This window comes from Crocuta crocuta, unplaced genomic scaffold, assembly GCF_008692635.1.
Source record: "Crocuta crocuta isolate KB4526 unplaced genomic scaffold, BGI_CrCroc_1.0 scaffold79, whole genome shotgun sequence".
Classification (NCBI taxonomy): Eukaryota; Metazoa; Chordata; class Mammalia; order Carnivora; family Hyaenidae; genus Crocuta; species Crocuta crocuta.
The window spans coordinates 150,975-162,113 of NW_027533329.1; positions in this window are offsets into that span (position 1 = coordinate 150,975).

The following is an 11,139-nucleotide window of genomic DNA, read 5'->3' on the forward strand; positions in this document are numbered from 1 at the left end:
AGTCCATATGCCAGAGTTTTGTTTTTGATTTCAGTACGCTCAGTAAGATTCTTTTTCAATTAATAATAAGCAGTAAACTTTGAATCCATAAATACCTGATATATATAATTTGTAAGGCAGTTAAAGTTAATCACTTTTTGCACAGACGTCTATGCCAAACCCTATTAAAAGTTTCATCAGGTTAGGAATTTCTTATCTGTAGGGTCTATGTGCCCTCTCTCTCCCCATAATTGTCTTCAGTGGAGTGAACTTGATTAATGGGCTGTTTCATTTTTCAGGATAAAGCTAACATTTTCCTCTTCCCAGCAATGCTAGCAAATTACTTGATTAATATCAAAAAGCTCTCCTTCACACATAACCTTTGAATAAACAAGTTGTGATACTGTTGGCAACATGCTAAGAGGGATTCCTGTAAGTAGGCTATAAAGGAAATTGCTTTTGTAATTCAATGTATAAAGAGGGAGCCTGTTTTTTGCTTGCTGCAAATCTCTCTCTCTCTCTCTCTCTTTCTCAAGTAGAGAATGTATAAAATTTAGCCAAAGCAGAATATGCTTTCTGAATGCTGGGGTTCCGTTTGCATTGCCTTCACCACTGGAAGCCCAGGAAGAAAAGTGTGTAACATTTATGGAACTTGAACAGTTTCTAATTCATAATTTTATGGTTCTCCAGCTTTCCCTTAAAGTGTGGCAACGGAGAGTAATCCACCCCATATTGATTGAATGATAACCCTCCAGATGACTTTTGTAATATAATTTACTTAAAAATCCAGGGTCTGGATACCATCTACTCTAATGGAGCACAGAAAAGCTCTTTGTGAATAAGAAAAAAATTGTAGATCAAGGTGGAAGAAAGAGAAAGGAATTAAAATATTATAGCCTGGTCATATACCAAATACTTTATACGAAGGCTTATGCATGTAGAAAATAGAACCTACTCTTAGTTGCGGCATTGTTAATGTTCATTTCTTCTTTAGAGACAACTATTAGAACACCACTATTAGAATGTCGTCATCACTTTTTGCCCAGATCCAGTTGACGTGTTGTTGTTGGTCCCTGCCAGGGATTGGCAAACTATGGGCTCCTGGGCCAAATCAGGCCCACCATCTGTTTTTATACGGCCTGGGAACTGAGATTAGTTTGTACATTTTTGAGTGGTTGAAACAAATCAAAAGAAGAATAGTGTTTCATAATATGTGAGAGTTATATCAAATTTCAGTGTCCATAAATAAAGTGTTATTGGAATAGAGCAACACTCAGTCATTTATGGATTATCTATGGTGGCTTTCATGCTAGAATAGCAGAATTGAGTGATTACAACAGAGACCGTATGGGCTGCAAAGCCTAAAATATTTACTATCTGGCCTATTACAGAAAAAGTTTGCCGACCCTCCGTCTAAGCCAATTGTGATAGTCCTGTCTCTTGCTTTTCCAGGCTCCAATCCAGCTGGCAGTGCCCATGTGACAATGAAATGAAAGCAGAGGTCTGTTGGGGGAAACTCTGGAAAGGCTTCACTTTCTTCACAAAAGGCTGGCATCTTAACACCCCTCAGGTCTTGAAAATAAAAGTGAAATCTGGATGTGGGAGCAACCATCTTGCAACCATGGGGTGATGAATATAAAAGTAAAAGCTAGCACCCTAGAAAAAAGGAAAGGATTCTGAGTTCCTGATAAAATTTGTAAGCAGCTGAAACAAGGCCAATACCTGCTTTACTGCCAAGCTTCCCTTTCTGTAAGAAAAATTACCCTTGTCTGTAAGGCAGTCTTCATTGAGCATTCAGTCACTTGCAGACAAATGCTTTCCTTACTGACATGCCCTCCTCTTTCTTTCCTTTCCTTTAGGTGTAGATCCTGTTCAGTCTCAATCACATAGGAAGACTTGTGGCAGCTGGAGAACACTTCCAGATATTTTTGTAAAATGTCCAGGTGAGTAGCCATCCAATCTTTCCACAGGTAAAGTCACTTGACTTTGCTCATCCTACAAAAGTAGTCTCCACAGTGGCATTATTTTGATACCTGGGGAAATGGTTATAAGAACAGTCTATTTTCCTTTGTTACTACAAACATTTAACAGAAGAAGTTCATTACATGTTCATTACATGGATGTTGATAGTGGCACCCTTCTCCCTGTCCCCACATTCTACCTTTTGTTTCCCTGGATTGTTTTTAATTTAGAATGTTTTTCCACTTATGTGCATTATGCCAGTTTATGTACTCAGCTCTTGGATTCTTAAGGACAACACCATGTCTCATTGACCTCTGTCATTCTAGCATCTAGCACAGTGTCTCATACAGGTGATGAAAAATGAATAGAAGGAAAGTAGACAGCACAGTTAGCTGAAAGAATACAATGTGGAACACAACATATAATCCTTTTTTAAAAATTTATTTAATGTGTATTTGTTTTTGAGGAGGGGGGAGGTTCAGAGAGAGAGGGAGACAGAATTTGAAGCAGGTTTCAGGCTCTGAGATGTCAGCACAGAGCCAGACATGGGGCTCAAACTTACGAACTGCGAGATCATGACCTGAGCAGAAGTTGAACACTTAACTGACTGAGCCAACCAAGCATGTCCAAATAATTCTTTAATTTAGCAGATACCTACTGAGTGCCTAATATATGCCATTTTCTGGGTGATGGGGATAAAGTGACAAGTAAAACCAGCATCATCACAGAAGCTAGCATTTATTGAGTTCTCTCTAAATGCTAGATACTATTCTAAGCATTTTATAAGTATTGGCTTATTTAACCTTAACAATAATCCTGTTGTCATTCCCATTTCACAGATAAAAAACCTGAGAGAGATGTTAAGTGCCTTGCCCCGAATCACACAGTTATGTAATTGAGTTAGGCCTGGAATTTATATGCAGTAGGTCTGGTTCCAGGATACTACCTACTTCCTTATACCATATTTCCAAGCTGCCTCTCTGATAAACTAAGTGCAGGGAATATGGTATGAAGAAAACAAATGTCCTCCATATGGAATTCCAAACGACAATAACATAAGATATAGTTTGTACAGTGGAGGTTTGTTTCCGGCATGCCAGGCTTTAAGTCTTGGCTATTGCATGTACTATATAACTTTGAGTATATTAATTAACTTCTCTGTACCACAGTTTCCTTATTAGTAAATTGGGATCATAATATTTTCTAACTCAAAGTGCTATTGTATGGATTGCATGAATTAATGCATATAAAGTACTAAAAGCAATGCATGGAATACTTTAAGTGTAAAACAGGGTTTGGATATGATTATTGTTATTGTTGTGGATGGTTTTATAATTATTACATTACAATAATCGTAGCATAGCTATTACTATCCCTATGCTCAGAGAACATGTTATCAGACCACAAATTATCTGACAAATGATTGTATAGTGACAAATAGTGATTAGACATTAAGCAGGGACATTAGTCAGGATTCTCTAGAGGACTAGAACAAAAACCAACGCCAATAGCATCGATGACGGATAGGTAGATGATAGATGGATAGATAGAGCTCTTATAAGGAATTTGCTCATAAAAGTTTGGAGGCTGAGAAGTCCCAATAGTTCCAAGATTTGCAGGAGAGCCGAGAGCCAATGATATAAATTGTGGGCTGAGTGAGACTGAAGGCAGAAGACTGTTGCCCCAGGTCAAAGATAGGCAGAGAGAGCAAATTATCCTTTACTCAGTCTTTTCTTCTATTCAATCCTTCAATGGATTGGATGAAGCCTGCTCGCATTGGGAGTGTATTCTGTTTTACTTAGTCTACCAATTTATTATTTTTTTAATGTTTTTTATTTATTTCTAGGAGAGAGAGAGAGAGACAGCGTGAGCAGGGGAGGGTCAGAGAGGGAGTCACAGACTGAAACAGGCTCCAGGCTCTGAGCTGGCAGTCAGCACAGGGCCCGACGCAGGGCTCGAACCCACGAACCGCGAGATCATGACCTAAGCGAGAGTCGGACGCTCAACCGACTAAGCCACCCAGGCGCCCCTGCTTAGTCTACCAATTTAAATGCTAATTTCATCCAGAAACACCCTCATAGACACATTCAGAATGATATTTCACCAAGTGTCTGGGCACCTGTGACCCAGTCAAGCTGACACATAAAATTGATCATCACAAGTCTACCCTTTGTTATCTTGGCCTTGATCTGCTTCTCCTTAAACTTTACTAAATCTCCAAATACAGACAATAGCAAGACCGTAATTCCATTGAACATGACAACTATTCTGCAAATAACTACAAATACAATAACCTCTTCCCTAGAAGAGAAGGTAAAATCCTTGAGTGATGTCTATTCCTTTCCCTGATATCCCATAACTTAAATACTATGATGTAAATTAACAATATTTAAATTCTGTGATATACAGTCAATGCATCTTATGTTACATAAGCATATCAAAGAAGGAAGAAAGCAATATTTGCTTAGTCTGTATGTATATATATATCACATACACACACAAACATATTCAAAATAAAATAAGGAGTAAATAGTCATGACAATTACAGTTCTTGTTTTTGTAACTCATCACATGGTCATAGCCAGTATTTATAACTACCTTTCCCCACCACCATACTGCATTCCCCACTACCCCTACTGCAAGACCAAGAACCAGCTGGTCTTTATCTGGTGGGGTGGCCTAAACCTCCATTCCTGAAGAGTATGGATCATAAGTCATACTATCTGGGTTGGGTTGTTACAGTTTTCCGTTGACCTTAATCACAGGCCATGGTAATACTAAAAGATACCCAAGGGATCTCCTCTATTCCAGACATACTCTTTCTCACCTCCATTGTGAAGTGGTAGTCCAATTTCCCCTTGGTGGTTAGGATCAGTCACTTGAGCCAGTCTTTACTTGTTGATTCAGAGGCATGAGGAGTTGAAAGTGGATGGGCACCATTCCTAACTTCCAGTTCAATGGAGTCATTGTTGTATCCCCTAATAAAAGCATTCCTTCTCTGGAACTAATACTCCTAGGCCAGTAGAGCATAAGGTGACAAGAATAGGAAGAAAAATTTTACTTGTGGGTCACAGGCATACCTTGGAGATGTTAAGAGTTTGGTTCCAGACCACCACAGTAAAGCCAATGTCCAGTAAAGTGAATGTCGCAATAGAGAGTGTCAAATGAATTTTCTCATTTCTTAATGCATATAAAAGTTACTTTTACACTCTACTGTAGTCAACTAAGTGTGCAATAGTATTTATGTCTAAGATGGTTGTATGTAATGAAAGGAAATGATACACTGGAAATTGAAGTAGAGAATTATGAAAAAGAACACATGAATACAAATGGAAAATTGAGACAAAACAAAAAGATTGTGAATGAATCTTTTGTTTAATTCCTCAATACTGAGTGAGAACCTTTAGCAAAAATTATAACAGAAGCCCTTCTCAGAAGATTTTGATGGGCAATAAAGTCAAAATGAAGACTGAGCTGGGCTTTCAGGAGCCCTGACATCACATTCCAGCTCTGGAACCCTCTTCAAACCAATTAGGAGCCCTTGGTCTCAGTTTCCTCTCATATGAAAGGACATATATCATTGGTAAGTGAAAAGAGCCAAAGTTAAGAATCAGCAATCTTTAAGTCTTTCTCTGTCACTTAACTTTGGAAAATTAAACCTTTCAAATCCTCAGTTTTTTTGTCTGTTAAATGGAGATAATGTGGAACTGCAAACATACATGCGATGTATTTCACAGACACTCTATGACATTTGAAAATGTTCTATAATAGGAGCTGTTTAAAAACAAGTTATCGAAGTAAGTCATCTTTAATGTCTCATACGTTTCTAAATCCCAATTCTTTGAATGGACTCACTTATCATGTGAAAAGTTAGTAACTGTGACTCTTTTATAAGTGTTTGCTGGAAGAATTTATCTCTGAATCACACAACTGATTGCATTCTTGGCTTAACCACTAGGGGACTAAAGTAAAATAAATACAAACCTACAGCAAAATGACTGTAAAAGTTTGTAAATCCTTGTAAAAGAGTGGGCTACAGATGAAAAGCTTTGCCTTGTTTTCAAATGAAACTAAATTTGAGACAAAAACTTAAACCAAATTACTACAGTGTAGAAGGAAAGCACATAAGAGCTCTCTAGCTCTTTCTCCGATTATCTGTTTTTGCAAAACGCAATAATTCTGATAAAGAATTAGTTAGAAAGCTACTTTGTATCCCAAGAAATTATGGTAAAAGGATAACTTTTCCAATGAACATCATTGAAGTTTATAGAAAGAAAAACAAGATACTTTTTCTAGGGGATATGATGGTATGCAGGATGGGGTGCTGGTATGGAGAGATGGGGTCTGCGGTGAATGGCCCTGAAAGTGTCTTAGATGCTTATGCTTAGAAAAAGAATAGTAGAATTAGGGATGGGATAGAGATAAGATACACCATTTATTGAAGACCTACTAAGTGATATATAACTGTGTCAGTAGCTTCACTTTGTTTTCTCTCTTGACTCTGATCATTCTGCAAAGTAGTTCAACTGTTTCTAATTTAGCAGGAGGGAACCAAGGTTACAAGGATTGAGTAACTGTCCAGGATTCAACTATTGATAGATAAGTAAGTACACTGTGATTAGAAAATGAGTTGGTCCGACTCTAAAACTTATACTCTTTCTCCTCTGCCAGGCTGAGAGGGTGTTTCTCTTGGGAAGCCAGCTGCAAACCTATTACAGGCAGGCTTGCTGCCATTTATCACCGTCACAGTACTTGCCATCCTCATGATTGGGATACAAGGTGCTTAGCTGACCATGCACGGCATGGAGGATACATCTCCTCCTTGATCTCCTCAGTGAGATGCCAACGTAGGAAGCAGCAGTAGTGAAAATAGTCTAAGCAGGTCCCAACGATGACCGCAGATGGCCTCCTCTTCCCAAGTTCTCTGAAGAAAGGGGAGAGGTTACTGCCAATAATGTTAAAAGCAGCTTGTCTGAAGGCAGTATTTTTATCCTTCATTAAGAACTTCCATATATATACATTTTATACACATATATATTTTGCATACACAACAACAATTCCATTAATTCTCATGGTCATAATTTGTGGTTGTGAGAAGGATACTAAAGCAGAGAGATCTAAAGTGCTAGCAAGTGCAGACACACAGACACAAACCAAGATCTCCTAACTATTTTCTATTATAATCCCAAACTCTCTAGAAGATGTCTGTCTGTTTTAATATAATTTGCCAGTTTCACTGGGGAATTGCAAAGATTACTTCCTATTTGAAAAGAATGATCCTTTACTTTTTCAGGAGACAGCTTCTATATACAAAACACAATGGCATAGTAATGAGCTCTCTTGACTAAATCAACTGTCTATGCATACCCTCAAATATTACTCTCCCTTGGCTTCCTACGGTGTCCACAGTAAAGATCAACGGGAACAGTAGGAGGCTGGGAGAGCATAGAAATCAGAAGATCAAAAAGGTTGAATTATATATAAGAATAAGCTCTTATGAATAGTGAAATCTTGGTTCAGAAAAACCACCTTTTTTGGAAGAGCCTCAGGGTGGAAAGAAATGACCCTGTTACTTAGATACAGATCTGAAACTCGAGCAATCTCTCCCTTTTTAGTTTCTTGTCTTTCAAAATGTGTGATCCTGCTAAAACAGTCCTTGACCAATTGAACATCCATGGAACAAAAACATAGATGGCATTTTGAGTAGGTAGGAGATTCTGAGAATTTTTTTAGATGAAGCTTCTCTTTTCACGCTAATTGTATTTGATCACTGATATCTTGAGAGCAGTGCAAAGTATTCATGGGAGTTGGAACTAACGTGTATCAACAGTTTGATGTCAGAAATAATTTCTATCCACCTTCTATTTGCTGACAACAGATGAGAAACAGTGCTGTGCAAATATAATAGGAAAATCCCTTTTGGGGCTCCTAATGAATCATGTAGTAAAACATGGGATTTGGGCACGATGATTGATTCATTTTTATTTCGTTATTGAAAAACATCAAGAGCTAAGAAAAGATGGAAGACCAGCTGAGTTCATCACAGATATTCAAAATTATAGACATGGAGAAAAGAAAACATCTATGGCAATGATTCTGAACTAATACGGAAAATGAAACATTACTTGATCTCAGATTACTTCTTTTAAATCAGCTTGGGAAATGACATAACCATATTTAATTCCTCTGAGAAGAATTGTTCGGTTCCAACCATCTGCTAAATTAAGCAGCAGTGATTATAATGAACATTTACAACAGACCCGATTCAAAAGGGGATAATAACTTTATATATAAAGCAAATTCCTGGGAGGCTATTGCAATCTCAAAGATGAAGATCAAAATTAGGAGAACAGATTTTTCAGTGTACTGGAATGCTAAGGGTTATGAAGGTCAAAGTGCACCTCACATTTCCTTAAATTCTTTATTTCCTTTTCGGAAAATCAGCCACCAAGTTCTATCAAACTACCACTTGTCCAGATTTTTTCTTTTACCATGTTTCATCAGACCACTAGTTTTCTTTTTTCTTTTTCCAGGTGGTAATGTAGATTTTGTTTCTTAATTCTTTATTTTCTCCCTCTCTGTACAGGGGAGAGAATCTCCAACATAAGTTCTGACAAATGTTAGGAAGACCCAACAAATTAAAGTAACCCTGAGAGATGTATCCTTAAATTACTATAACAGTTCTCTCCTTTGGTTCTTAAATGGATGCTCAATGGTTCTGCAGTTTTCTGGCAGTGTTTAGATATATGTGCAGGTCCACACACATTTTCCATGGAACCAGTTGCCTTAGAATCATATTACTAAGGTGAAATAATACTAATACTAATAATAATAATGAGGAGGAGGAGGAGAAGAAGGAGGGGAAGTAGTTTTTAGTCTTGCCTGCTCTGGATTGCTGCCTAATGTCCATTCTTCAAACAGGGAACCTATTTTCATAGCACAGGGTCACATTATTAAGTATTGACAGGGACTCCTCATCAAAAAAGGAAAAAAATGTGTTTATGCGTAGCCTCAAATTCACAGAAAATAAAATGCCTTAGAATTTCTTTTCCCTCTAAATGCCAACAAAGCTAATGTGGCAGTGGCTCTAAGGCATCTGAGAGAGAACTAGTTTTATGTTTTAGATTTTCAAAGACATAGTTCTAATTATGTTGCTGCCCCACTGACAGAATATGAAAACCCGATAAAAGAGTGGCCTCCCTCTCTTTCCTTATGCACACACCCACCACTGTGAAAGATATTGAATCTTTGCAATAGTCTCACTTATGAAACTCTTTAACTGCACTTTACGGTCTGTGGAACAAAGTCTGGAAATTGATTAAAAGCACTAATTATTGTAATTGTATTTAGAGATGTGATTGGCAGGGCAGATCCCAGTAAAACCATTAAGGGTTCTTCGTCTCTAGCAACACATTTACTTTTAATTTGGTAGAATTAAAAATTTTAAGATTACATAATGCAAATAATATTTAAATTAGGAGTCCTAGTGAGTTTAATAAATACAGAGCTCCTAAATGTTCTTCCTTCCTTTTATATCATTAACTGTACCTAGTGGAGTCAAAGGTAGGGTTTAACGAGACTTTCTTCCTTTTTCTGGGACTGACATCCTTAATGCCATATTGGGATAATTCACTTCAAATAATATTGAACTTTGTTACACCCAAAGATCTATGAGAAAGTATCTACCTATCATCCATCCTTCCATCCATCTATCCACAAAACACCTATTCATTCAACAAATAGTTCTTAAATCACTATCATGTTCCAGGCACATAGTGAGTAACAAAGATATAGTTTCTTCTGTCATGTGGCTTATGTTCAAAATAGAAAAGACAGAATGCTGAAAAGAATGATTGATTAGATACTTTCGACAGACACTGTGTTAGGATCAACAAGGAGGAAAGATTTTCACTCGAGTGCCCTGCCTAGTGATGTTGTAACCTGGACAAATGGAATCCTAGTCTTTCTAAAGTTTCTCATGCTACAACAGTGACTCTGAGGCAGAAGTCTCCAGATCCAGGAGACCACATATTGCTGGTGTAGTGTATATCTCTGTGGTAACAAGGGAGGATAAATACAGTAGCTTAGATGATAGGCATGAGTGTCAAAAAGAAGTAAGCAAGCACTCAGTGAAAAGGCTGGAAGTCTACCATAGTCACTCAAATGCCCATTGTTTTTGCTGAAAGGCATGGTGTTCCTCACGTGACAAATGTTAAATTGAATATCATTTTGCTTGTTTAAATGACAAAAAGTAGGGATTGTTGCTTTGACTTTCAGTAAAAATGTGAATGCACCTCAGCGGGAGAAAAGGAAATAGATGAAATACTGATCCTGCCTCTCCCTTTCCTCTTTAGAAGCAACAGTCATCTGAGGTTTTGCTTCTTCCATGGGGCACTGCCAGTAACTGCTTAGAGGGCCCACAAATTTTAATGCTCTCCCTGGTCTGAGGATTCTTTCCTTTCCCTTCCTGCTCTGTCTACTCCGGCAGACAGCAATACATTTGCAGGTAAATAGGAATTTACAATTTACTTCAATGTTTATATACTAAAAATTGTCTTTCTGCTTTAGCTTTCCCAATAGTTGGTCTATGCTGAACTAATGCTTCAATTTTGAGGCAATATTTGCTCTGTCTTGAAGAAGAACAAGGTTCATAGCTGAGTGGATCTTCTGAAAATGAATGCATTCAATGAATTATTTATCGAAACTCTTGAGGATATAACCGCTGCCTTGACAATAACATAGCTTTGGAGTGAATTATGGGTCTAGGATACGGGCCCCAAGGAATTTCAAAGGAGTGGAGGAAAGTAATAGGTTTTATAACAGCACTAGGGTAAGAACAAGAAAAGTGAGAGAGATGGTAGTTTTAAAGAACTGCCTCTTTATTTTTTTTTTAATTTTTTTTTAATGTTTTATTTATTTCTAGGAGAGAGAGAGACAGCGTGAGCAGGGGAGGGTCANATAGTTTTAAAGAGCTGCCTCTTTATTTTTTTTTTATTTTTTTTAATGTTTTATTTATTTCTAGGAGAGAGAGAGACAGCGTGAGCAGGGGAGGGTCAGAGAGAGAGGGAGACACAGACTCTGAAACAGGCTCCAGGCTCTGAGCTGGCAGTCAGCACAGAGCCCGACGCGGGGCTCGAACCCACGAACCGCGAGATCATGACCTAAGCGAAAGTCGGACGCTTAACCGACTAAGCCACC